Source organism: Zalophus californianus, chromosome 12, assembly GCF_009762305.2.
Source record: "Zalophus californianus isolate mZalCal1 chromosome 12, mZalCal1.pri.v2, whole genome shotgun sequence".
Taxonomy (NCBI): domain Eukaryota; kingdom Metazoa; phylum Chordata; class Mammalia; order Carnivora; family Otariidae; genus Zalophus; species Zalophus californianus.
The window spans coordinates 5054018-5080859 of NC_045606.1; the positions used below are offsets into that span (position 1 = coordinate 5054018).

At 44.7% G+C, this 26842-nt stretch overlaps 1 protein-coding gene across 6 annotated transcripts in view; it reads right to left on the reverse strand.

Annotated features, from left to right (window-relative positions):
• Positions 1-26842, reverse strand: part of COBL (cordon-bleu WH2 repeat protein) — a 277937-nt gene that overhangs the window by 214511 nt on the left and 36584 nt on the right. The window contains exon 1 of one of the 6 annotated variants that reach the window (XM_027573900.2): positions 16733-16843. The exons of the other annotated variants lie outside the window; for them this stretch is intronic. The gene's annotated coding sequence lies outside the window, so the exon portion shown is untranslated. Of the gene's footprint in view, positions 1-16732; positions 16844-26842 lie in introns of those variants that run through there. 6 annotated transcript variants of the gene reach the window in all.

Genomic DNA, 26842 nt, shown 5'->3' on the forward strand with positions numbered 1-26842 from the left:
CTCATTTCAAAAGCTACAGAACAGAAATTTTACAACCTTTATCTCCCTTGAAAATAACTCACTTTTCCAAGCTGATTTCAGTAATAACCCAATGGTCTAAGATTTGCAAGATATGCTGGAGTAAACTGAGTTGATAAAGACTTATTCTTAATGAGTCCTTTTCTGAAATAGATAGTATTTATTTATCCAAGTATGCTTTTATGCTCTTCCAATATATTTAAATGACGGAACTTTTGAACCAATTTATCCCTCATCCCCAGTGGACTGCCCGGAATCAGATCCAGATAAAGGACACACAAGGGGAGTCTGCTTCTGACAGGTGCAGAGGGAGGGGCGGGTGTTAGGGAGCCCCCCCCCCACCCCAGGGACTCCTGCACAGAAACTCACATCCGAGGGAAGACGTGAGGACCTGTAACCCAAAAAGCAGGGCTTTAGCACTGTCTCCAAAAGCAGAATCTTTGCTAGGGAAAGGCATGAATTGAAAACAGCAAACAAACAAGAAATCTACTTCTCACCCCCACACATGAGCACTCCTGGGTATTCTTCTTTCTCTTCCCCACAGGATGGACAGAAGCCTGAAGAGATGACTGTGAATCCCTTTTCAAGCAAGAAATCACGTTTTAAATGAGGGTGGATCGAGGGATCCTGAAATGAACTTTTTGTAAGTCTTTCAGTGACAGATCATCTGAATTATATCCTAAAAGATTCCCATGTCCCTCCCTTTAAACTGTCTTTTGTAAAGTGAAAGCTTGCAACCTCTTTCTTAAAGCAGAGCGCGTGCGCCTCCTTCATCACCTCCTTTGCTCCTCCGTGACCTTCCTTTGATCTTCCTTTTGCTCCTCAAGAAGGGTTATAATTTGTTTTTCCTCTGTCACTGCTATGCTTCTTTCACTCAACAGAATGTTAATGATGGGATTCCCGGTGGGGCTCAGCATACCTACCTGGTGATGCAAGGTGCCGAGGCTCACATGCCCTCTACCAACAAGCGACAAGCCTCATTGGTGAAGATGGACACCGAATCCATCAGAGAAAATGCAGCACAGCTGCTCAGAGACAAGATCTCACTTGAATCCACATTATGCGGAGCGATGAATGTGAACTAAACGGTAGCAATCATTCTGCGACAAATGTGTATTTCAAATCATTATGCCGCACACCTAAAACTAATGCAAGATTACGTGCCAGTTCAATCTCAAATGGTAAAACACAAATAAAATGAAATAATATAGAACAAAACACAATACAAATACAATGCAGACTGCTCCCTCCACCAGCCTCCATGACCGCAGCCCTCCGTGATAAGCGCTGGCAGCGTCCCCTGCACTAGACACGGTATGGCAGGTGGCAAGCATGGGGACCTGCTCAGAGAATTTCTCCCACCCTGTGGCTTTTACGATGATGAGAGCAAAGCGGTTTTTGCCTCCAAATTTATCACTGCCATTTGTGTCTGGGTTACTACAATCACATAATTTAATCAAAACATTATGTAAACTGGTAATTAAAACAGTTGATGCTTTCATGAAAACTTTGTAAAATGCTGTGGACAAATTTGATAAAGGCTATTATCTTTATTTAAAAAGTAGTCTCAAGGGGTGCCTGGCTGGTTCAGCCAGGAGAGCATGCAACTCTTGATCTTGGGGTCCTGAGTTCAATCCCCACGTTGGGCATAGGGCTTACTTAAAAAATTTTTTTTTGAGGGGGCTACCTAAGTGGCTGAGTTGGTTAAGCCTCTGACTCTCGATTTCAGCTCAGGTCAGGATCTCAGGCTTGTGAGATCAAGCCCCACTTTCGGCTCTGAGCTTGGTACAGAGTCTGCTTGAATTCTCTCCTTTCTCTGCCCCTCCCCCAACTTGCACTAAATAAATAAATTAAATTAATAAAATCTTTAAAAAAACGTTTTTTTAAATTAACAAAATTTAAAAAGAAAAGTAGTCTAAGGGTGCCGGGTAGCGCAGTCAGTTGAACGTCCCAACTCTTGGTCTCAGCTTGGGTCATGATCTTGGGGTCCTGGGATGGAGCCCCATGTCAGGCTCTGTGCTCAGCACAGAGACCACTTGGGATTCTTTTTCCCTCTCCCTCTGCCCCTCCGGCTCATTCTTTCTCTTTCTCAAATAAATAAATCTTTTTAAAAAAGTAGTCTCAAATTACTTTGTGTCAAGGAAATCTTCAAGACAGAGCAGAAGATACTGGAAACATGAGGAGGAACTTCCCACTCAGGATTATGTGCAAGTGCCTTCATATTGCCTTGCACTTTACAGAAACTGAGACTGAGAATTTTGTGCATGCATTAATGAAATGGTTCACAAAGATGCTTTCAAACCTTAAAAGGTGGACCCGCCTTAATGTGTAGTGAGAATAGGTGGCGGGAGTTCATGCACACACAGCCCAGGAAGCGTGACTTCGTGAGTGCAGGCAGGCTGCACCACAGCCCCCCACCCCACCACAGTTCCCTGGCCCCTCCACAGCCCACCGGCCCACCTTGGCACCGTGACAAATGAGTCTGGCAGCTCTGCCCACACTCAAGAAGGAGACGCATCAAACAAATGGCTGAAACGCCAAACTGTGCAAAGAGCCGAGATGCCCTTCAATAGACGAATGCATAAAGAAGATGGGGTCCATATATACAGTGGAATATTCCTCAGCCATCAGAAAGGATGAATACCCAACTTTTGTATCAACATGGATGGGACTGGAGGAGATGATGCTAAGTGAAATAAGTCCAGCAGAGGAAGTCAATTATCATATGGTTTCACTTATTTGTGGAACATAAGGAATACCATGGAGGACATCAGGAGAAGGAAGGGAAAAATGAAGGGGGGGGAATCGGAGGGAGAGACGAACCATGAGAGACGATGGACTCTGAGAAACAAACTGAGGGTTCTAGAGGGGAGGGGGGTGGGGATATGGGTTAGCCCGGTGATGGGTATTAAGGAGGGCACGTACTGCATGGAGCACTGGGTGTTATAGGCAAACAATGAATCATGTAACATTACATCAAAAACTAATGATGTACTGTATGGTGATTAACATAACATAATAAAATTATATATTATATATATATATATATATATAGAAAGAAAGAAACTGGACCACTTTCTGACACCATCTACAAAATTAAATTCGAAATGGACTGAATACCTAAATGTGAGACCTGAACCCATAAAAATCCTAGAAGAGAATGCAGGCAGTAAGCTTTCTTCTAGATATGTCTCCCCAAAGGAAACAAAAGTAAAATCAATTATTGGGATATACGAAAATAAAAAGCTTTTGCACAAGCAAAGGAAAACCATCAACAAAATGAAAAGGCAACCTGCTAAATAGGAGAAGATATTTGCAAATGATATAACTGATAAGGGGTTAATGTTCAAGATATAGAAAGAACTTATACAATGTAACACCAAAAAAAAATGAACAATATGATTAAAAATTAGGCAGAAAACACAAATACACATTTTTCCAAAGAAGACATACAGATGGCCAACAGAAACATGAAAAGATGCTCAACATCACTAATTGTCAGGGAAATACAAATCAAAATCACAGCGAGATATCACCTCACACCTGTCAGAATGGCTATTGCCAAAAAACCACAAGAAATAACAAGTGTTGGCGAGGATGTGGAGAAAGGGGACCCCTCATGCGCTGTTGGAGGGAACGCAAACTGGTGCAGTCACTGTGGGAAACAGTATGGAGGTTCCTTAAGAAGTTAAAAATAGAATTACCATACGATCCAGCAATTCCACTGCTGGGTATTCACCCTGAGCAAACAAAAACACTAATTCAAAAAGATATCCCTAGGGTTATCACAGCATTATTTACAATAGCCAAGATAGCCTAAGTATCCATCAATAGACGAATGGATAAAGATGTGTCTATACAGGCAAGATGGCAGAGGAGTCGGAGACCTGGATTTCATCTGGTCTAAAGGAATTCAGCTGAATAGGGATCGAAACATTCTGAACACCTACGAACTCAACAGGAGATCGAAGATAAGAATAGTAACACCACTCTGAACAGAAAAGTGACCACTTTCTGGAAGGTAGAACGTGTGTAAAAGTGAATCCGAGGCGATATTCGGGAGGATAGACGGCGGGGGAGGGGGCCTCCGTCGGCCGCTTCTGGCAAGTGCTAGAGCCGCGGAGCACAAAATCGGACCTTTTAGAAGTCGGCTCCGCGGAGGGACGTCGCTCCAGTGGTTAAGCGGGGGGTGGAACCCTGGCGGGACACTGTGGTCTCAGGACCCTCGGGGTCACAGAAAGACCGGGGGTGCCTGAGTGCGCCAGAGCTCCCAGGGATCGGAGCAGGGAAGCCGGCTGCAGAGACGGAGCCGAGGCGCGGGCTCTCAGCTCGGGGTGGCCATAAACTGTGATCCGCGGCCCAGTCGGGCCACTGCTCCTCCAGCAGGGACCCAACAAGCGGCAGAGTTGGGGAGACTCCCCTTCCTCCCCGGGGAGGAGCGGCGCGGGAGCGCACCGCAGGGATCTGCTGGGTTTGGAGACTCCACACGGGGTCGGGTGCCAGAGACAGAAACGCTCGGTCACAGGCCGGGTGAGCACGGAGAGCGGCCAGAGACTGGGGACACGGGAGGGACTGCTTTTCTCTGGGGGCGCACTGAGGAGCGGGGCCCCGAGTTCTCAGCTCCTCCGGGTGGAGACTGGGAGGCCACCATGTTCACCCTGGTCCTCCAAAGCTGTACCGAGAGCTTGCAGGGAACAAAAGCTCCTGAGAGCAAACCGAGCAGCTTGCTTAGCCCGGACCGACAAGGGCGGGGCAATTCAGCTTCCGGCAAAGACATTTGGGAACCACGGCAACAGGCCCCTCCCCCAGAAGATCAGCAGGAACAGCCAGCAAGCCAAGGCCAAGTTGACCGATCAAGGAGAACGGGAGAACTCCAGCGCTAGGGGAATACTGCACATAGAATTCATGGCTTTTTTACCATGATTCATTAGTTTGTCAAAGTTAATTATTTTAACTGTTTTTTTTAATTTTTCTTTTTCCCTTTTTCAACCAACATCTTATCAATCCCTTTTTTTAAAAAAACATTTTTTATTTTTCATTTTTAGAGTCATATTTTTCCCTTCATAGTAGTTACCCTTCTTTTTGTCATATATATATATAAGTTGTTCGCTCTTTAAAATTTTAGGAGGCACTTTCTACTAACAGACCAAAATACGCCCAAAATCTAGTGTGTGGCACTGAACTATGCACTAGCCTGATCATATTTGATCATATTCTGTTTCTTTTTTGTTTTGTTGTGTTTTTGTTTGTTTTTATCTTTTCCTTTTTCTTTTTTCTCTTTCTTTTTTCTTTCTTTCCCTTTCTTTTCCCCTGGTTTCAGGTCTTTTCTGATTTGTATAGAGTGTATATGCTGGGGATGTTGTTAATCTGTTAGCATTTTGTTCTCTCATTCACCTATTCTCCTCTGGACATGACAAGATGAAAAATATCACCTCAGCAAAAAGAACAAGAGGTAGTACCGTCTGCCAGGGACCTTACTCAATACAGACATTAGTACGATGTCAGACCTAGAGTTCAGAATCATGACTTTAAAGATACTAGCTGGGCTTGAAAAAAGCGTGGAAGTTATTAGAGAAACCCTTTCTGGAGAAATAAAAGAACTAAAATCTAACCAAGTCGAAATCAAAAAGGCTATTGATGAGGTGCAATCAAAAATGGGGACACTAACTACTAGGATAAATGAGGCAGAAGAGAGAATCAGCGATATAGAAGACCAAATGATGGAAAATAAAGAGGCTAAGAAAAAGAGATAAACAACTACAGGATCATGAGGGCAGAATTCGAGAGATAAGCGATATGATAAGACAAAACAACATTAGAATAATTGGGATCCCAGAAGAAGAAGAAAGAGAGAGAGGGGCAGAAGGTGTATTGGAGCAAATAATAGCAGAGAACTTCCCTAATGTGAAGAAGGAAACAGGCATCAAAATCCAGGAGGCACAGAGAACCCCTCTCAAAATCAATAAAAATAGGTCAATATCCCGACATCTAATAGTAAAACTTACGAGTTTCAGAGACAAAGAGAAAATCCTGAAAGCAGCTCAGGAGAAGAGATGTAACCTACAATGGTAGAAACATTAGATTGGCAACAGATCTATCCACAGAGACCTGGCAGGCCAGAAAAGACTGGCATGATATCTTCAGAGCACTAAACGAGAAAAATATGCAGCCAAGAATACTATGTCCAGCTAGGCTGTCACTGAAACTAGGAGAGATAAAAAGCTTCCAGGACAAACAAAAACTAAAGGAATTTGCAAACACAAAACCAGCCCTACAAGAAATATTGAAAGGGGTCCTCTAAGCAAAGAGAGAGCCTAAAAGCAGCATAGACCAGAAAGGAACACAGACAATATACAGTAACAGTCACCTTACAGGCAATACAATGGCACTAAATTCATATCTTTCAATAGTTACCGTGAATGTAAATGGGCTAAATGCCCCAATCAAAAGACACAGGCTATCAGATTGGATTAAAAAAACAAGACCCATTGATATGCTGTCTGCAAGAGACTCATTTTAGACCCAAAGACACCCCCAGATTGAAAGTGAGGGGGTGGAAAACCATTTACCATGCTAATGGACACCAAAAGAAAGCTGGGGTGGCAATCGTTCTATCAGACAAATTAGATTTTAAAACAAAGACTGTAATAAGAGATGAGGAAGGACCCTATATCCTACTTAAAGGGTCTATCCAACAAGAAGAACTAACAATTGTAAGTATCTATGCCCTGAACATGGGAGCAGCCAATTATGTAAGGCAATTAATAACAAAAGCAAAGAAACACATTGACAACAATACAATAATAGTGGGGGACTTTAACACCACCCTGACTGAAATGGACAGATCATCTAAGCAAAAGGTCAACAAGGAAATAAAGACTTTAAATGACACACTGGACCAAATGGACTTCACAGACATATTCAGAACATTCCATCCCAAAGCAACGGAATACACATTCTTCTCTAGTGCCCATGGAACATTCTCCAGAATTGATCACATCCTAGGTCTCAAATCAGGTCTCAACCGGTACCAAAAGATCAGGATTATTCCCTGCATATTTTCAGACCACAAGGGTTTGAAACTAGAACTCAATAACAAGAGGAAAGTCGGAAAGAATTCAAATACATGCAGGCTAAAGAGCATTCTACTAAAGAATGAATGGGTCAACCAGGAAATTAAAGAAGAATTAAAAAATTTCATGGAAACCAATGAAAAAAAAAAACACAACTGTTCAAAATCTTTGGGATACAGCAAAGGCAGTCCTGAGAGGAAAGTATATAGCAATACAAACCTTTCTCAAGAAACAAGAAAGGTCTCAAATACACAACTTAACCCTACACCTAAAGGAGCTAGAGAAAAAACAGCAAATAAAGCCTAAACCCAGCAGAAGAAGATAAATAATAAAGATCAGAGCAGAAATCAATGAAATAGAAACCAAAAGAACAGTAGAACAGATCAACGAAACTAGGAGCTGGTTCTTTGAAAGAATGAACAAGATTGATAAACCCCTGGCCAGACTTATCAAAAAGAAAAGAGAAAGGACCCAAAACAACAAAATCATGAATGAAAGAGGAGAGATCACAACCAACACCAAAGAAATACAAATAATTTTAAGAACATATTATGAGCAACTCTATGCCAGCAAATTAGATAACCTGGAAGAAATGGGTGCATTCCTAGAGATGTATCAACTACCAAAATTGAACCAGGAAGAAATAGAAAACCTGAACGGACCTATAACCACTAAGGAAATTGAAGCAGTCATCAAAAATCTCCCAAGAAACAAAAGCCCAGGGCCCAATGGCTTCCCAGGGGAATTCTATCAAACATTTCAAGAAGAATTAATACCTATTCTCCTGAAACTGTTCCAAAAAATAGAAATGGAAGGAAAACTTCCAAACTCGTTTTATGAGGCCACAATTACCTTGATCCCAAAACCAGACAAAGACCCCATCAAAAAGGAGAATTACAGACCAATATCCTTGATGAACATGGATGCAAAAATTCTCACCAAAATACTAGCCAATAGGATCCAACTGTACATTAAAAGGATTATTCACCACGACCAAGTGGGATTTATCCCTGGGCTACAAGGTTGGTTCAACATCCACAAATCAATCAACGTGATACAATACATTACCAAAGGAAAGAACAAGAATCATATGATCCTCTCAATAGATGTAGAAAAAGCATTTGACAAAGTACAGCATCCGTTCTTGATCAAAACTCTTCAGAGTATAGGGATAGAGGGTACATACCTCAATATCATAAAAGCCATCTATGAAAAACCTACAGCGAATATCATTCTCAATGGGGAAAAGCTGAGAGCTTTTCCCCTAAGGTCCGGAACGCGGCAGGGATGTCCACTCTCACCACTGTTATTCAACATAGTATTGGAAGTCCTAGCCACAGCAATCAGACAACAAAAAGAAATCAAAGGCATCCGAATCGGCAAAGAGGAAGTCAAACTCTCACTCTTTGCAGATGATAGGATACTGTATGTGGAAAACCCAAAAGACTCCACCCCAAACTGCTAGAACTCATACAGGAATTCAGTCAAGTAGCAGGATATGAAATCAATGCACAGAAATCAATGGCATTCCTATACACCAACAACAAGACAGAAGAGAGACAAATCAAGGAGTCGATCCCATTTACAATTGCGCCCAAAACCATAGATACCTAGGAATAAATTTAACCAAAGAGGCAAAGGATCTATACTCAGAAAACTATAAAATACTCATGAAAGAAATTGAAGAAGACACAAAGAAATGGAAAAACGTTCCATGCTCATGGATTGGAAGAACAAATATTGTGAAGATGTCAATGCTACCTAGAGCAATATACACATTCAATGCAATCCCCATCAAAATACCATCCACTTTTTTCAAAGAAATGGAACAAATAATCCTAAAATTTGTATGGAACCAGAAGAGACCCCGAATAGCCAGAGGAATATTGAAAAAGAAAAGCAAAGCTGGCGGCATCACAATTCCGGACTTCCAGCTCTATTACAAAGCTGTCATCATCAAGACAGTATGGTACTGGCACAAAAACAGACACATAGATCAATGGAACAGAATCGAGAGCCCAGAAGTGGACCCTCAACTCTATGGTCAACTCATCTTTGACAAAGCAGGAAAGAATGTCCAATGGAAAAAAGTCTCTTCAACAAATGGTGTTGGGAAAATTGGACAGCCACATGCAGAAGAATGAAACTGGACCATTTCCTTGCACCACACACAAAAATAGACTCCAAATGGTTGAAAGACCTAAACGTGAGACAGGAGTCCATCAAAATCCTAAAGGAGAACACAGGTAGCAACCTCTTTGACCTCAGCCACAGCAACTTCTTCCTAGAAACATCGCCAAAGGCAAGGGAAGCCAGGGCAAAAATGAACTATTGGGATTTCATCAAGATCAAAAGCTTTTGCACAGCAAAAGAAACAGTCCACAAAACCAAAAGACAACCGACAGAATGGGAGAAAATATTTGCAAATGACATATCAGATAAAGGGCTAGTATCCAAAATCTATAAAGAACTTATCCAACTCAACATCCAAAGAACAAATAATCCAATCAAGAAATGGGCAGAAGACATGAACAGACATTTTTCCAAAGAAGACATCCAAATGGCCAACAGACACATGAAAAAGTGCTCAACATCGCTCGGCATCAGGGAAATCCAAATCAAAACCTCAATGAGATACCACCTCGCACCCGTCAGAATGGCTAAAATTAACAAGTCAGGAAACGACAGATGTTGGCGGGGATGTGGAGAAAGGGGAACCCTCCTACACTGTTGGTGGGAATGCAAGTTGGTGCAACCAGTCTGGAAAACAGTATGGAGGTTCCTCAAAAAGTTGAAAATAGAGCTACCATACGATCCAGCAACTGCACTACTGGGTATTTACCCCAAAGATACAAATGTAGGGACCCGAAGGGGTACGTGTACCCCAATGTTTATAGCAGCAATGTCCACAATAGCCAAACTGTGGAATGAGCCAAGATGTCCATCGACAGATGAATGTATAAAGAAGAGGTGGTATATATACACAATGGAATATGATGCAGCCATCAAAAGGAATGAGATCTTGCCATTTGCAACGACGTGGATGGAACTGGAGGGTGTTATGCTGAGTGAAATAAGTCAATCAGAGAAAGACATGTATCATATGACCTCAGTGATATGAGGAATTCTTAATCTCAGGAAACAAACTGAGGGTTGCTGGAGTGGTGGGGGCTGGGAGGGAGGGGGTGGCTGGGTGATAGACATTGGGGAGGGTATGTGCTATGGTGAGAGCTGTGAATTGTGCAAGACTGTTGAATCACAGACCTGTACTTCTGAAACAAATAATGCAATATATGTTAAAAAAGAAAAAAGAAGAAGATAGCAGGAGGGGAAGAATGAAGGGGAGTAAGTCGGAGGGGGAGACGAACCATGAGAGACGATGGACTCTGAAAAACAACCTGAGGGTTCTAGAGGGGAGGGGGGTGGGGGGATGGGTGAGCCCGGTGATGGGTATTAAAGAGGGCACGTTCTGCATGGAGCACTGGGTGTTATGCACAAATAATGAATCATGGAACACTGCATCCAAAACTAATGATATAAGTAATGGTGATAAACATAACAATAAAAAATTAAAAAAAAGATGTGTCTATAAAATATACGTATTACATTATTATGGAATGAATAAGTCCCAGGATAAAAGGCACAGCATAAGGCACATAGTCAATGGTACTGTAAGAGTGCCGTATGGTGGCAGATGGGAACCACACTTGTGGCGAGCACGGCATCATGTACAGAGTTACTGAATTACTACATTGTACATCTGAAACTACTGTAATATTGTGTGTCAATTATGCTTCAATAAAAATAAGTTAAGTTAAATAACTGACCAATTACTGGTCCTATTTGTGATAAGATAAGTTTTACGGAGCTATTACGTCTACTTAATCATAGTCATACTCAGATAAGAGATAACAGTACGTTCTTTAAATTTTAAGTGGTTAAAAACATCTTGCACGGTGACTGGCAAAGGTCACCTGGCGGCAGAGGACTGAGGTTGCACCTGCAAAGGAGGACATGTGGAAAATGTGGAGGACAGGGCAGTGCGAGAAGTCATACACACGCCAGGTGTCCTGCCGTCCTGTATTTTATACAGACCCTAGGAGCTCAAAGATCAAAATATCCCCAACAGGTCATTAGCTCAGAATATCCCAAGGGTGAAGGTCAAATGTTAACATCTTTGTGCTATTCATAGGAAATTGCTGAATTGCTGGTGAGAAAGGATTCTGCTCACTAATTTCAGGATGTTATCTACTTAGGATGTGTCAAGTTAAACTACGCAAGCACAATCATTCCCGAATGATCCTACACCAAGGGATGCAAGCAAAGCTACTACTTGCTGGCTTAAAATAGCTTTGATTCATTTAGAGTTTATTTTTATTTATTTTTCAAAGATTTTTATTTATTCATTTGATAGAGAGAGCACAAGCAGGGGGAGTGGCGGAGGGAGAGGGAGAAGCAGACTCCCTACTGAGCAGGGAGCCTGACGTAGGACTCGATCCCAGGACCCCGGGATCATGACCGGAGCCAAAGGCAGACGCTTAACCGACTGAGCCACCCAGGCGTCCCTCATTTAGAGTTTATTTTTAACAATAGTTATCACGATTTAAATGTATCTAAACCAAGTTCCTTAAAGGTAGAAATCATATCTCTAAATTATACAGAATTCTCAATACTTCACAAAGTACCTCACAGCATGGTCATCACTAGATTGTACTTTTCTGACTATGTACCTGGACTCCACTGCCAAGCACATAGTAGGTACTCACCAATAACTACTGGATGGAACAGAAACAATGAGAAAGCTGAAATGTGAAAACTAAAATCTCTAACCTACAAAAATGTCGAACGATTAGTACAATGAACATCTGTGTACCCTCCAGTTACACTCCAAGGTTCACCTTCTCTGTGTACACTTATGTGTATAAATGTGTGTGTGCATGCACACACTTTTTTTTCTGAATTATTTGAAAGCAAGCTGCTGAATAAATGATATCTTACCCTAAAGTACTTCTGCAAGAACTCCCAAAATAAGCACATTCTCTTATATAACCTGATGTCTTTATCATTCCTAAGAAAATATCAACATCTTATCCAAATTCAGATTCCCTCAATTATACTAAGAATGACTTTTTAGAGCTTTTTTTTTTTTCAATCAAGGATACAATCAAGGTTCACACATTTCATTATTAGATCTCTTTAAACTTGAAGATCTCTCCTGTATTTTTGTCTTGTTTTCTTGTTCATAGCATTGACTGTTTTTTGTTTGTTTGTTTGTTTGTTTGTTTTTAGAGAGAGAGAGTGGGGAGGGAGGGGCAGAGAGAGAGGAAGAAAGAGAATCTTAAGGAGGCTCCATGCCCAGCGCAAAGCCCAATCTCATAACCCTGAGATCACAACCTGAGCTGAAATCAAGAGTCAGAGGCTTTTTTTTTTAAAGATTTTATTTATTTATTTGACAGAGAGAGACACAGCGAGAGAGGGAACACAAGCAGGGGGAGTGGGAGAGGGAGAAGCAGGCTTCCCGTGGAGCAGGGAGCCCGATGCGGGGCTCCATCCCAGGACCCTGGGATCATGACCCGAGCCAAAGGCAGACGCTTAACGACTGAGCCCCCCAGGCGCCCCAAGAGTCAGAGGCTTAACCGACTGAGCCACCCAGGTGCCCCTCACTGTGCTTTGATTTGCCTTTCCCTAATAGCTAATGATGCTGAGCATCTTTTCAAGGGCCTGTTGGCCATCTGGGTATCCTTTTATGAAGAAATGCCTGCAGAAATTCTTCGGCCATTTTTCAATGGGGTTCTTTGTCTTTCTATAGCTGAGTTAAGAGTTCTTCATATATTCTGGACACAGGTCTTTATCAAACATATGATTTGCAAAGATTTTCCCTTTGTGCGTTGTCCTTTCACTTTCTTGGTGGCGTTCTTTAAAGCACAGAAGTTTTTCATTTTTATGAAATCCAATTTATCTATTTTCCTTTGTCATTTGTGCTTTTGGTGTCATTTCTAAAAAGGCTTTGCCCAACCCAAAACCACACAGATTTACTCCTCTGTTTTTTTCTAAGACTTTTCTAGTTTTAGCTCTTACACTTTGTTGTATGATTCATTTAGAATTAATTTTTACGTGTGGTATAAGTAAGGGTTTCATCTTCATTCTTTTCCATGTGAACACCCAGCACCATTCACTGAAAAGACGGTTCTGTTCTTGTTGAATGCACTTGGCACCCTTGTTGGAAATCAACTGAACATAAATGTTAGGGTTTATTTCTGGACTCTCAGTCCTGCCCCATTGTTCTAAGTCTATCCTTATGCCTATACCACATACACATTCTTGATGACTGTAGCTTTGAAGAACTGCCAGACCATTTTTCAAAGTGGCTGTAACACATTATGTTCAGCCAAAGTATGAAGGTTCCAATTTCTCCACATCCTTCTTATATACAAACATATGTATGAGAGAGAGACTCTATACTGCTTGCAACCCCCTTCTCCCAGTTAATGATGATTCAGTGCCCAATAATACAGTGCAGTTTCCTCCTTTGTGGTCTCCTGAAATCCCTACAAAATCATTTCAGGATTACAACACCAACAGCACTATCAACTATAACTGAACTAGGTAAAGCTCAAACGTTCTTCGTCATTTCTTTTGTTCTTAAAATATGTTCCTAAAGATCAACAGAAAACTCTGTTCAAAATTATCGGGGAAAAAAAAGTCTTTATCCTGGGTAGTTGTGTTACCAGCTTTATACAGTTAGGTTCATGTGCTTCCGTTTGCAATCAACTTTATGATTTCCCTGTGATTTGTGATACTAGTTTGTTTTCTGCACATGTCAAACACGCTGTGGTTCAAAAGCAAAGCCACATAACAAGGCACACTCAGAAAATCTCACTCCTATTTCTATTTTGGCCACTTCATTCCCACATACCTCCACCCTTTCTGGTCTTTATTTTTTTGTAAAAGAAGGCAAACATATGTGTATTCTCCTTTCCCCTTCTTTCCTGAACAAAAGGTAGCATTGCATGACAGCATCCATGTGAACTTTGTCCTTTGACAATGGGCACTGGGAGTCACTGCATGTCAGCTTATAACGACTCTTCCCTTTCATGTGTTTGGCTGATGTAAAGTAATTTTAATAGATGATGCGAGACTGTGACTAACATTTTCTGCACCAAAGGATAGGATGGGGGGCATATGACTTTTGGTGATTAAACTATAGTCCTTCCATTAAAAATTAAATAGTATTTGTGTTAAATTGGGAACTAAACTGGAACTTATAAATAAGGGAAAATATACGATTAACTTATAATAAATGGAAACACAAACAAAAATATCTATTACATTTAATCTGGCTTGAACTAAGCCTTGAACTAGGCCAAATCAAAACTCATGGTCCAAGCTTTGAACAAGACCCTAATGATACCCGTGTGTGGTTCTGGAACTCTTGTCATTCTCCGGTCTCCCTTGTCCTATCTTCTTTGAGGTCATCAAGTGGGAAAAGTCCTCCCTACTTTTCTCCACCACTCTTCCGGATTCAATTCTGCAACTATTGACTGCCTAGAGTTCTCTAGAAAGTTCTTATCAGTCTGCCAGCCAGCGTGGCAAGATTTCCATGACCCCTGACCCGGTTGTGAACACGAGGGCCTGGCAATGGGGGCCATGCAAGAGAACACCCCCCCCCCCGCCCCGGCTCTACTCAATCTGTTTTACACCTCCTTCTTGTGATCCTCCTCAGACCTTAACGATTTGCTCTGTAAATGTGGCTGGTTTCAGGGTTTCTCCGTCGTTGGGCAATATTTAACAGCTCTAAGTGTATTTAAAAGGTCACTTCCTATAACTGACTTCAATCTTTATCACTCTCCCTACTTTGCACTTTTTAAAAAGTAATTTGTGAATAGTTCAAGCTGTTGGGCAAACATGTATTTCTTAAAACGGCTCCTAAGAAACTAAAGCACGGCCTCCACGTGAAGCCTGAATCAATCTGAATATTGTATACTATTTCTGATCCTGCTGTTTATAAGAGGCCGACTCCTGTGCCTAAAAATAAGTGTTATTTTTCACGTTTTGTTTTTATTGGGGGGGACGGGCAGAGGGAGAGGGAGCGAGCGAGAAAAGCAGGCTCCATGCCCAGCACGGAGCCCAACGTGGGGCTCGATCTTATGACCCTGAGATCATGACCTGAGCAGAAATCAAGAGTTGGATGCTTAACCAACTGAGCTACCCAGGTGCCCCTAAAAATAAGTGTTTAAAATGTACCAGGTAATTACAAGAGGGATGCTCCTAGCCACTTTGTACCTCTGGTGTGAGGACTAACTGCGGAACACCTGTAAGGTCACCTGGGATTCTGCTGAGCACGTAGTCAACGTTCTGCCAATTCACATGGACTTTTACACATTATTCTCTGGTAGAGAGAGTCAAACACCCATACTGTGCCTTTCCTGTATCTCCTCTTGATTATCTTTATAAATATATAACCACACTAAAGAAAAACAACTAGCATCATCCAGGGCCTCATTTATTTGCGGGTGAACTAGCTGCCTTTCTTCCTCACGGGAGTGTTGCCCCCCCAGGGAGACCTTCGCTTCTGAGAGGCTGGAGTCACGTGGCCAGAAGTTCAGCCAGGCCAGGGCTCACCCATGGAAGAGAACAATCAGGAAGACTGAGCATGTACTAGGAATGTCCTGTGGCCTGACTAGGGAAAAATCCCCCTGCTGAGAGATTCTTCCTCCAGGCTAGGACAAAAGGTCCACAGGTCCCAGGGTGGGGAGGACTGGGGGGGTACACAGTGAATCCTGCCTGCCATGAGCCTGGCCCTCGGTACATGTTATCTCGTGAAATTCTGAGAATCACCCACAGAGGTGGGCGGAACCATCCCTCTAGGGACACAGGAACAAGTCCAGCCCCGCAGGCTACCTCACGCAGCCAAGGTCACCAGTCCTGCTTCCCGCCCAGCCCCCGCCCTGCCCCCGAGCTCCTGCGCAGCATGGGAAGCCCCCCTTGTGCAGACACAGCCCTATGGAGACAACCGGTGGCCTGGCCCGGGGGGGCTGGCATGTGGCCATCTCTCCACCAAAGGTCTGCTGGCTATTTTTACTCCTTGCTCTGACACGCCCACAGTTAAAGGCAGTGCTGACAGATGCTCGGGAAAGCTGTGCAGCTCAGCCCAGACCTGGGCTGTCAGGTGGCCCCGTGGTGGCAGTTGTCCCTGCAGGCAGCCCAAGCCCCGGGACGGAGCTTTCCCAGGCTGCGCCTGCAAACTCCACCCATGTTAATTGGCGCCCACTTAGTATCGCCCTGGGTACTTTATATGACGGAGAACAAATTAGCATTCTTTATCTCTATCCACTGGAGTGAACTGAGGCTGGAGCACAGAAGGTCTGGCCGTGACACTCCCTGCAGGAGCCCCCCTCCAGCCACACTTTCCTCGGGATCTTTTGTAAGCTACCTTGCTCTACCACAAGCCAGCTTTTGTGCCTCCAAGAAGCACACTGTGGGCCTTTCAGCGCACACGATGACTGGCAGCCAGTACCCCATTTTAGAACGTGATCGAAAGGCAGTGAACACACCAACATGGCTCTGGGTTTTTACTTGGAAGTGAGGCTCCTGTGGAATCGGGTCCACTAGCACCAGCATCACTTGAGATCTGTACTCACTTGCAACATCGCCGGTCAGACCCTTCATGTCCCCTCTTTCCACATGCAGGTTGTTTCGACTGTGTTCTTCACTCCCCGCGATCCCATGAGGGCCAGGACCATCGTTCCCAAGTACTCGCGAGGAAATGAAAGCTCACAGAACCCCTAAGACCTGACAAAGGTCGCCAACTGGTAAAGCGATGCCAGGTGTTCTCATGAGTTTTATTACTTCACTGCATTGTTGACCTCAAAGATATTTCCTGGCCAATATCCTGTTTCCCTAAGTTATTGTTTACGGTGAAAAAGTCCTGCTTCTCATAGATACGGGATTTTTACAGACAAAACCACAGCCCAGTTAACATGTCCTCTACTGGTGTTACTTATTCACTCGTTATAATGTATATAACACAGACAAGATTTTAAGAAGTAATGAAGAAGGGCGCCTGGGTGGCTCAGTTGGTTAAGCGACTGCCTTCGGCTCAGGTCATGGTCCTGGAGTCCCGGGATCGAGTCCCGCCTCGGGCTCCCTGCTCGGCAGGGAGTCTGCTTCTCCCTCTGACCCTCCCCACTCTCATGCTCTCTCTCTCTCTCTCATTCTCTCTCTCAAATAAACAAATAAAATCTTAAAAAAAAAAGAAGTAATGAAGAACAGAACCACAATAAGGGTAAACTGAGCGCGCGACGCCGTGTAACTTCACCTCCTACAAAAACAAGCCAAAGCTCTGAGCTCGCTATTGGACACAGTAAAGACAAGAAGCATAGCCAGATACAAAGTTCCCACGGCCCAAAGTAAAAGAAGTCAATGCCCCAAAGGACCACTTTTCTGCAGGACTTGCTGGTGAGGATACAGTGTTAAATAGTAAATTTAAATTATGTCCCTAACAGCATGCTGAACCACACACAAAACATAGTAACAGTTTCCCAACAGGGGCTTATCCCATCAATAAAACCAACAGTATGGCACTAAGCAAGGCTCAGTTCCAGTCAAAGCCCAAACAGTGCACTCAAATATGCAGCTATCTTCTGGGTTGGCTTGACTGAGGATAAAACATGGCATATCAATTTTTTTAAATTTTATTTTTACTGATTTATTTTTTTGGGGGGGTAGGGGCACAGGGGAGGGGGAGAGAGAATCCCAAGCGGGCTCCATGCCCAGCGCAGAACCTGATGCAGGCTCGATCTCACGACCCTGAGATCAAGACCTGAGCCGAAACCAAGAATCGGACGCTCCACCGACTGAGACACAGAGGCGCCCCCAAACATGGCATATCTAAAGGAAGCAGAGGGCTAGAACACAGCAGGTGCATGCACTGGACTGTATAAAGCACCTCCAGTGTTTTATAAAATAGGGAATTAATTTGGTATATCCAGAATACGTTCAAGCAATATACAAAGGTTTATTCTCTATAAGCAAGGAAAGCTTATAAGCTTAGTATTTCAGTTGAAAGTGCTTTTGTTGGAGAACATGTTAATTTATTCTGGGATTACCATAGATAGATCTATAAAATGTACACATATCTATAAAATGTATAGATAAAACATTCATTTAAAATCATTTTCTAAGAAGATTGTTAAATATTTGCCATCAATCACACAAAATATGAAAGCAAAGAAGCGTGAGCCATTTTAATGTTTAGCAAAATAATTTGGTCTAAGGAAAAACAGATACACTAAGAAAAGAACTAAAAATTCACTCAGATTTGATTAAATCTCCCCCTCTCTCTTCCTATAAGAAAAGATCGTCAATTAGGTATCAATAATCAAGGAGGAATGTTTTGCGAAGGAACTTTAAAGCGAAGCTCTCAGGACATTGTGTATTCCTCATAACAAAGGAAATGCATTATTTATTTACCTGTAATATAATGTACTTATTTGCTGATTTTGAAATTACTTTTCCTGGAAATAAGATAGCTCTTTTTGAAATGTATGTCTTTGTAATTAGAAATAATACTTGTCACTGCTCTTAATGGAGGCGGTTTCAGTTTACGACCCTCAATAAATTAAGAGGGCACGTTATATTTAAAAGAGTATTATTCTTGAGCAGTTAAAAGCATACGGTATTTTTATTTTTATTTTTTAGAAGCAAATTATGAAACGGCTCCTGTTTATCTGATTTATAGAACCATATAATACCTAAAGTTTGCATTGAAAATTCAAAGGGAGGAAGACCGCATGCTTTTTATCCACTCATTTATTCAAAGGACATTTACCGTTTATCGTGTGTGGGTCAGTCTTTGGGATGGAGGCTGGATATCCCCACATCAGGTCCCTACCTGGGGCAAGTCCCCTGCTCGTGGAAGAGAGACAGACACCTACCAGGCAACAGGCTAGTGATGTGATAAAGATTCACCCATAACACCCTTGGAGCTCAAGATAAGAATATCAGTTCATTCAACCTCAGGAGAGGGTGGTGGGCAGGGAATGTCCGAGAGCCCGAGCTCCACATTGAGAGTGGGGTGGGTTACTTGGCTGGACGCTGAGAGTGTGTGGTGGGACAGTGGTAGGGGGAGCATGGGGACCAGGTACAGAAGCCTGGATGGCGTCCCCGTCGCGACAGGAAACCCATGGAGGGCTCCGGGCAGGGCCTTAACCAGGTGGTGTTTGCGGTTAGCCAGGACTTCCCTGAAGGTGTGCGGAGGGTGGGTTTAGATCACGGCCTGCCTTGGCTCAGCACTTTCTGAGGGCATCCCATAAACTAGAAAAGCTTCACACCCACTTCCACAGGCCGGCTCTCCCGCCTCCCCTCCTACCACCCTCCCCAAGCTTGGAGACTCCAACCACACCCCACACGTGTGCCAAGCTCAGCCCCACTCCAGGGCATCTGTAACATGCTGCCCCACAACCTGGCATAGCCCACCCTTCTCCTCATTGAGGTCTGTGTATAATGAAATCTCCTCCAAGAAGCTTCCCTGACAGTTCACCCCAAACACCAGCCCTTTCTGCTCGCTTATCATTCCTGAAATAACATGTTTTAAGGATGGATTATCTGCCTCTGGAACACAATGTGTATATTCCTGGGCATAAAACATTGGTGGATAATATGTCCACAATAAGTATCTATTAAATGGATGCATGACTAGGTCCTGGTCCAAGGAGGCCAGAGAGGAGGTTCCAGGAAGAGAAAGTTATCAGAGTCGTGGTGGAGGACAGACTCAGTGAAATCAGGGCTGAGGGACATCGGGAGCGAGGGATGTGGGAAAGGACTCCTGGACTTGAGGAGTGTGTTTAGGGCAATGGAGGAAAGGCTCCGTCCCAAAGGGCTGGGCTGGGCTCCACTGTCTGGACCAGGAGAAGGCGTGGCAGGCCGTCCAGTCCCGGACCTGCGCACCAACAGGGCAGGGGGACCTGCACTCTCTTCCTACTCACCGTCACACACAAGTCGGAAAACAAAGAAGCGAAATAATTTAAGCGATAAAAGTACCTTCTGACATACTTGTGTTAACACGTTAACAGGACATCCTGCCAAGTGCCAAGTCCGGGGATACCAGATGGACGGAGAAGCTGTCCCTCCCTCTGGGAAGGGGATAAGGAAAGTGCCCCCGCCCTGGGGCTCTGGGAGACGTATGGGCAGCACCGTCATGGAACTAGACAGCAAAGGGACTGGCTTCTTAAGCAGGCGGATAAAAGTCAGATGGGTACGTTTCAAAGATTATTTTCGGCAGCAGCATGAAGGAGAGGAGAAAGGCCGGAGGCTGCATTCCGGGAGACGGGGGTGGAGCTGACAAGGGCCTGTGCTCCACCAAGGCCGCCCAGGGAGGATGGAGACCACGTGATGTGTCCACGCACCCTCTAGAAGCTGTGGAGGGTGGAGCCCTGGGGGGTTACCTGAGAGCTCAGTTGGGTCCACCCCCTTCGCTGCCCGGCACCTTCCCCACCTGGGCCTTTTAACCCTTGGCTGTGATCCGGCTGGATGCTGTGCCACGTCATGAAGTCAGTTTACCATCCGGGCCACAAAAGGAAGGGGGCGGAGTGGATCTCCAAGGTGCCCCCCCAAATCTCAGCTTGGCTCCTCTGCTGCAGATGGGCACAGACAGTGGAGCCCTGGCCCCATGGGACCCGCCCAGCTGGCCATCCTAAATAGGATCTCAAATCTGTCATGGAGCCAAGACTTGAACGTTCCCCGACTATTTGGGGGTGTAGGGATTCAGGAGGGCTGAGGTGTGGGTCCACGCCTGGTGCTTTCCATTGAAATGCTAGTCCTTTTGAGGGTGAAGGGAGCCCTGGGTGTGGCTGCCAGCTAAGGGGTAGTTCTGGTTCCACCTCCTTGCAGTTCAAGGCCTTCCAGATGGAGAGGAGAGAGGGAGACAGAGAGAGAACCAGCTAGACCAGTTTGGTAGGACAAGATTGCCGATGGTGACACAACCCTAATGTCATCCAGGCGACGGCCAGGCATTTCGTAATGATTCCCCACACAAAGCAGTTCGACACAAGGAGCCCTGTCCCCCACTGCAAACCAGGGAAGGCGACAGCCAGCATTTGAGGAATGCGGACTCCGGGGAAGCTCTACCGGGGGCACCTGAACACTGCGTCTCATTCATTCTCCAGACAGCGCACGAGGGAGGTGCAACCACCCCCATCTTTCTAGACTAAGTAACCATCAAAAGGCAACGTTCCTAGTAAGGAGTGGGGCTGGGACTCCCGTCCAGGTCGGTGCCAGCCTGCCTGCCATGGCATGCGATCTGGGTCCGGACTAGAGTTTCCCCAGATTCTCCAAACCACAGGATCAAACCACAGGGACGGAGGGGTCCGAGGCACAAGGCAGCTCTTCAGGGACCTGCTCATCACAGTGACAGCAGAACAACTCCACACCCGTCCTGAGGAGGCTGTCTAAATAAAGTCCCATGCAGTCCCCCGGGGAAGTACCACGCAGATGCACAAAGAAATGAGGACACTCTGTGCGAAGGTAGCTGCTTTACATTGCTACTAAAATAATAATAATAATAATAATAATAATAATAATAATAATAGTAATAATGACATCCCCAAAGCTTGAAGCAAAATGAACCAAATGCATTTATCTGTACATCAAGTTGGTAACACCCAAAAGAAAAGAAGAGATTTCAGGACCCCTGACCCAAGAGATTAACATTTTTATTCAGATACAGAGTTTAGCTGTCTCGGGAGGAGTGTCTTAGGCAAATGTGCAAAGTGAGCCGCCCCATCTCTATCTTCTCTGTTAACTCACATGTCAACGTCCAGACTCCTTTGCCGCTTACTTTTAACCTGTGATTTATTATGGAGCTGAAGTAATGAGATTATGGGCAAAAAGCATGCGAAATTGTACAGTGGTCAAAATTCCCAGGAGGGCTTGTGATAAACCCAAAAGGTTTCCAGAGAAACTCTCCGGCTTTTCATCTGCCCCAATTCTCCCATTGACCATACAGGGGGCAAAGTTTGACAGAGAACCTGCGGCATAAAAATGTATCTCATTCACTTAAATTTGATTTTTTAGTAAATACAATTTGAGACCACTCTTATATCCCCATCCTAACAATGCCAATCCCTGGACGATGGCCTGGCCAGCTTTCTCGCCCTCCCTCCCCACAGGGCAGGCAGGTGTCCACGGCCACCGCTCTGGGAGCATGTGCTGTGAGGAATCCCACCCATCTGCAAGAAGGAAGCTTTTCTCTCCTCCCTCCGGGGGGTGGGGGTGGGGGTGGGGGACAAATAACATGCAATAGGTACTCTGCTCAGAATGAGTGTCGCAGAGCCCGTGGAAGAGAGCAGCACCTACCCTACTAACCTCTCCCTCCTTGTAGGAGACGGTCCCTCTGAATGTACATAAACCCCTTGCTAACCCAGAGCTCAGCAGCTCCTCCCCTTCCTGGTCTCCTCCAGGGGGACAGACAAGACTTCGCTGAAAGTCAAAGCAAATCCAATCGTGACTCTGGCTCATCGTGATAACCCTTGATTTTGTGAAAGCCAGAGTCAGGGAAGGGAATGAGTATTTCAGAGCTTCGTGATAGACGCTTCATTTGTTTAGAGTTTTAGGTAGAAACCGTGATGTTCACGGTTATGCCACTCCTCCAGATCAAAGAATCTTTGGTTGAGAAACAAGGTATGCTCTGCTACCCTGACTGGAGATGTGGCGGGAACGGGCACCAGAGAAAATCTGAAGCCAGCTGACGGTCATACTCACCCAGGACAGGAGCCGGTTCTAAGTGCTGTGTGTGTGTGTGTGTGTGTGTGTGTGTGGCTTCTCGCCCCACTCTGCCCCATGATTAAGTCAGCAAATTAGGAAAAAAGAGAGGAACCGAAATGTCTCCAACATGCACATTTCCATCTGAAGTCTACTTATACGCCCTCTGAAATGGACTTGGGTTTTAAGGCACCTATGTTGTCTTAGAAATGCTTTTTGCCAAGGATAACCTGTGGACAGAGGCCGACTCTGGACACCCGTCCCAGCACACGCGGCTCAGTCAGAGCAAAATAAAATGCACCCCTTGAAGAAGAGGGAAAGAGAAAACATTTACTCTAGAAAGGTTCCTTTATGCCGCTCAAACACCGCAAAACTTGGAGCCCGCTCTGGCTGTGATGTGGTGAATAGCACCAGTTCCGTTCAAGAAAAACTTCAAAACAAGATTTCCTCCAAAGACACGAATTCTTGGTTAGAGGCCTGAATTTCCTCAATACGCTCATTCATCCACAGGTTTATTATGTGCCTACTGTGTGCCAGGCACTGTTCTCCCGAGTCTCCTGGGGAAGAGAGGGCCCCGGGGACGCAGAGCGCGTTTTGGCAGCCGACCCAAACATCTGGCTCACCGACACTTGACTCACTTTAAAGAGAGACAGTGCTTTTCGTTAAACAGAGATAATACAAACAAATATTCACAGGAGAAATAACACCCTGATATCCTGATATAAATTTAGTAACCACTGTCAGAGATCCTAGCATGAGACTGGAGTTTAAGAGGAGAATATCTCTGGAGAAAAGAAGGAAAGGGGAAGGTAGGGAAACGAAATTTACAGGTGGAGACTGGGGAGACGTGCAGGTCTTTTCCTCAATATTGATTTGATGGCAATTTGCTATTATGTTCTATGTGCCTCAAACACCTTTTATTGTTCAACTTGAACACACACACACACACACACACACACACACACACACACACACGCACCAAAAGAACATCAGATTCCGGAAATCTGCAAGTGTGTATGTGTGTCCCCAAGTCACGGTACTGAAGTCTTACTGATTTTTTGTTAAGTTTGATTATGTTTCTAGAGATTCTTATCCCAACCCTTATGGGATGACCCCTCGGACCTGGCACGTGTCCACGCTGGGGGTCAGGGCACTGCTTCACAAGCTTCGGTATATAAAAGAGCCATCTCGAGGGCTTCTGATCATTCCCTAGGAGATTCTGATTCCCGAATAGTTGCAAAGCATCCTGGGTGATGCTGAGTACATCTGAGAACCAACGGTGTGAGCCAACAAGGGGGAAGCAAGTGCCAAGGAGACAAACAAAAAAACAAAAAACAAAAAACAAAACCAACAACAACAAAAAACAGCTCCTGACTATACATCTGATCTACTTAACTAACCTCAACCTACTTTGTGTAATACTTCAGCCCAGGTACTTAGAAAGGATAGACTAAAATTAAGATGCCCAGCTGTAAGTGCAAGTACGGTAGGCATGAACCGTGGATTCTCTCTGGCCTCCTTTGGTTTGAATGGTTGGTGTAGGAGGCAAGGGCGGTCTATTTCAGGGGTCAGCATTCCCGTCTGCCATGTTTTTATATGGCCAGCCAGCTAAGACTGGTTTTCACAATTTGAAAGCTGGCTGGGGGGAAAAAGCAAAAGAGGAATGATATTTCACGACATGTGGAGTTACATGAAATTCAAATTTCAGGGTCCATAAATAAAGCTTCATTGGCGCCCAGCCATGCCCGTTCGTTTACATATGGTCTGAGGCTGCTTTCACCGAAGAGTCGCAGAGCTAAGGGGTCCCCACAGACACACGTGGCCGGCAGAGCTGGAAAGACCTGCCATCTGGCCCTTTACCGATGAGGTGTGGACTCCCGACCAGTAAGGTGACTCTGGGAGCCTGGCCAGGTGCACAGATCCTCCAGCATCTGGACCCTCACCTTCATGATCTCGCTTCCTCTGCACACTATCTCATTCCAAAGCCCGGTCCTTTCTGGAAAATGCACAGACTGATCCTTGCAGCTGGTGGGCTGCTGGCTAGTCAGCCGGATCTCTGTGGCTCCCACCAGTCTGGGGAGTTTCTTCCCAAGAGGCCAGTGTGTTATTTCCAAACTGTTTATGCCTGCAGTACGTAACTGTAATCATGTTACTTAAATAGAACGTTACAGAACATAATGAGCGTCAAGAGGAACAGTATGAAGGTTTTCAGGGAACCTAAGTTAAACATTTAAGGAACACAAAGTGAGTGGTTAAAAATAATAGATGAATGAATGAATACATGTTTATTTAGGCGATGGAGAGACCACTGAACAGGAAGAAAAAACCAAATCTGTCAGTACCAGGAAGGTTCTGCACTCAGATTTTATCAATATTCTTTTAACATTCTTAGTTGACTTTAGGGAACCTGGATCTGAAAGCCACAGGTGATGATTGCCGGGTGTGTGGGTATCAAAGGATTGCAAAAGCACGTAAATGCATTTTGTAAAAACACTCAGCCTTTTAAACTCCTGTATTTAATTCTGTGACCCATCCTCAATCGCACTCAGGTCAGAGGCATGGTTTCTACCATGACGTGCTTGCTTCCCCCACACTCCCCACTGTTGACGTAGAAATGATGCCCCCCCCCCCCCCAGGACAGGTGACCGAGCTGTACAAGAACATTCAACCCTGGGCAGCCTGACACCAAGGCAACCTCCCCCATCACTCTATTACTCCGACTCCAAAGAGGCCAGAGCCAGAGGACATTTAAAATTACCAGAACTATAGACAGTTTTGCTATTTAACATTCCACCACCAGCAGGCAAGAAAAAAAAAAAATTGGAACCTTTAAAAGGAAAATCCAGATAATTGAGAATAAACATACTCAGGAAGGAGACAGAGCAGAGCTACATTCTAGATCCTCAACATCCGCGAAGTGTGTTCAGACACCTGACCGCTCACACAAGCGCGGGGCCGCCGGGGGGGGGGGGGGAAACACAGAGCCTGAGGCACCCGCATACGTGGTGCTTTTCTGATATTTTCACACCAAAGCCTGCCCTTTGGGACTCCCCCCATGTCTAAACTAAAGCCTGAGGTGAGCCAGCAGGTGGGCTGGGTGGTGAGCAGGTCCTCTGCTGCCCACAGCCTGCACAAGAAACCTCACGGTCTGCCCGGTGGCTGGTCAGCCACCTCCATGTCTCTGTGTCTGAGCGCTCATCTACGGGTCACACAGCAACAACCCCACAAACATCTGCATTCTCTTTTCTAGGACTAAAAGCCAAATCATCCTCGACTGTAAAGCCACCTCAGAACACAAAGTTGTGTACGCTGTGAATTTTTAATCGGCGTTCTAGCTTGTCACAAAAATCTTTGGGACAATACAGCAAGCATCCCTACTTACAATTCCCCATTGGCCGTAAAAGAAACCCCATATCTGCAGTGACATTGCTGAAAAAGCTATTCCAGCGAGCAGGTGAGAGCAGGTGCCGAGGCTGACCTACCTTTCCAACACGTGCTTCTGCTTTTGGGAGGGGAAACGACCCCTCATTGGCAGCCCTCCCCTCCCAAGTGCCTGGGCTGCCCCATTTGTGACATATTTATAGTGACTGGATTTATTTGGCATTGAAAGTCAAGATTCTAAAAATGAACTACAATTTTCGCCAGCCAGAAAAACTAATTTTACCTATCTGAAAACGGTTAACTTGCTTAAATAGTTTAGTAATCACATGCAATTCCAAAAATACTTAAAAATTTCAGTGGTTTTAGAATGCCCACACCTCATAAAACTTATTTTAGGTATTTATATTTCGAATGTCACTGGGTACCCACCCGGGACTCTCTTCCCTGGAGATGTCAGCTCTATTTACAGCAATGGGACCCCCGAACCCCCCATTAAGGGGGTCTCCTCCAGTCAGTGTTCTCTACCCCCACCTGCACCCCGCTTATATTGGATGGTGCTCTGCCCTCAGATTCTGCCTCCTTCCCAAATGCATCCTATGCCTCAGGCCGGG